The sequence below is a fragment of the Myotis davidii genome, unplaced genomic scaffold (assembly GCF_000327345.1).
Source record: "Myotis davidii unplaced genomic scaffold, ASM32734v1 scaffold42, whole genome shotgun sequence".
NCBI classification, from domain to species: domain Eukaryota; kingdom Metazoa; phylum Chordata; class Mammalia; order Chiroptera; family Vespertilionidae; genus Myotis; species Myotis davidii.
In genome coordinates this window covers 733,813-736,498 of record NW_006294243.1, presented here as the reverse complement: position 1 = coordinate 736,498, position 2,686 = coordinate 733,813, and positions in this window count along the sequence as shown.

Genomic DNA, 2,686 nt, shown 5'->3' with positions numbered 1-2,686 from the left:
GTATATACATTGTGAAAGGGTCACCACAGTAAGTCTAATTATCATCTGTCACTATACAGGGTTAATACAGTATTATTGACTATAGTCCCCATGTTGTACATTACATCCCTGTGACTTAGTGCTTTTATAACTAAAACTTTTTTTACTTACACTAAGCCAAAGCCTGCTCCTCTGTGATGGACAAGTGTAATATTGTGATTTACAATAAGAAATATACATTTGGTCTTTGTTCCCATTTCTAGCAGAGCTCCTAAAATTCTTGGAATTTCTTAAGCTATGGGAGCTATAAGGGTGCCTTGAATTCATAACAAACCCCTTTCAACCATACCTCAGGGGACTTTGTAAAGTACCTAAGGATGGGGGCTGGTCACCTGGGGAACCAACCACATGATGAGAGGGTTAGGATTCTCAGTCCCATCTCCCCAACTGCTGGAGAAGAGAGAGCAACTGCAATTCAGTTAAGACCCCACTGGCTAATGATTTAATCACTCGTGCAATGTAATGAAAACCCAAAAAACAGGGTTCGCGGAGCTTCCAGGTAGGAGAACCAGAAGGCTTCATGCGCCACCATCCTGGGCTGCAAATTCCAAGGGAAACAGCAGCTCTGCATTCAGGCCCTTGCCCTATGTATCTCTTTTTCTGGCTGTTGAATTTTACCCTTTAATATCTTTCGTAATAAGCCAGTAATCTAGTGAACAAAGTGGGTTCCTGAGTTCTGTGAACTGACCTAACAAATTAATGAAAACCAAGGATGGGGTGATGGGAACCTCGGATTTAGAGCCGATCTGTCAGGTGACAACCTGGACTTGCTATTGGCATCTGAAGTCGGGGGTCTTTTGGGACTTTACCTTTAACCTGTGGAATCTGAAACCATCTCCAGGTAGATAGTGTCAGAATTGATTTGAATTCTACAACACCCCACTAGTGCCTGAGAATATTTGGTGTGGGGAGATAAAAAAAACACACAACACCTTGGAATTGGTGTAAGAATTGTAACAAGTGAATGAGAAAAGATGAAAAGCCTGTTAGGAAGGTGGGTAGGAGAAAAAAGGGGGAGAAACTGTGGGTGTGTTTCACTGCTATGTCCCCAGAATAGCATGGTATGTGTCATTAGGTATGCAATAAATATTTTCCACTGTCTGAGCCATTTGGAAGAAGAGCATCGGGTCATAATGATGTGATCATAGTATATTAGTTAATTATTTCTTAATGAGATTTAAAAAGAGTGACATTACAATGTTTTCTCTTTCCACTATGCTTATATGTATCTTGTTGATTCAGTGAATTTGTATGGGCAGATGGCGGTTTTAAACAAATGAAAAATATATTGTTTGTAGTTTATGGCTTCTTTGGTGTCTTAAATCTCAGTTATATTTAAACGTACATGCCTTTCACATAAGAAGTGATGTACATATCAGAGATGCAGCACTGGAGTTTGGCCGACAGTCTCGTGCATTTCAGCTTAAATGTCAGCCTATTTCCAACTATGGGAGAACCAAGCTCCTAGAGTGCTGGGTTTACACACCACATATTTCTATTTTATCTTTATTGTAATGAACAAGCCCTGACTTTAGCTCCTGCTGTGCCCTTTTGGAGGGTCTTCCATATGGTTGCTGTTAAGTATGTTGGCATTTTCCCAACTGTTACAATTGGGTCAGTGGGGGGGGAATCTGTAGGGGCAATAACACAAGGGTGACTGCAGCAGGGAGGAGTCTGATTACCACACAAACAGCTCATCGCTGCTCACGCATCCAGGCACAGCGCAGTGCCATCCATTACAGCAGGCAGCCAGGGAAACCGCCTTTCTGCCAGATTTGACTCCAGGAAAGACCAGGTCTTGGGTGCCCAGACGAAGTCCCCTCAGCGTTTTCCCTGTTTCCTCACTTCTTCACCTTCCCATAGTATCTGGAATGACCTGAGGAGTAATGCAGGTTCACCTTGCCTATTATTGTCATTCTGAGCAAGTTTTTATGAGCAAACCTTAGGCAAATTTTAGTAGGAACCGCAGGGTTGTCAGTGACCCTGAAGGCTTTCATACCTAAGTAGGGGCGGGGGTTGGGGGGAGCAGGGACACGGGTAGGGGAGATTGGGAAGGGAAGTCTGAATACCACAAATACTTAAAACTGCTTGAGACACGATTCATATAGCTAGAGGTGACTGATAATATTGACACGATTATTGGAGTGTCTTTCCTAACAGAAAACACATCTATGAAAAAATATAGGCAACTATTATTTTTATCCTGTGGAAGGCAGTGCTGCTCAAAGCACTAATAAATACACTGGGAGGGGAAAGTTCAAAGCAAGTAAGATTCTAAATAGTGAAATAATACATTAAACTGAAATATGTGTACACATCAACACACACACACACACACACACACACACACACAATGAAGTAAAACAATGACCTGAAAGACCTGATCCAAAGATTGTATTTCCCATATTTACGCTTATATACACAAGGATTCTTTAAATTACTTTAACATGATGGGGGGGGGGCGTTGTTTTTTTTCCCACGGCATAAACAATGTACCGTTATATGGCATTCTAATAGGTTCACATTATAGCCATGAATTTTTCTTGAGCAATCGATATATTTTTTAAAATAGGGTTGACGTGTTTTGTGGTTTATGTTTCCAGTTGAGAACATGGAAGTGTTGCATTGAGAAAGTTGCTCCCCAGTT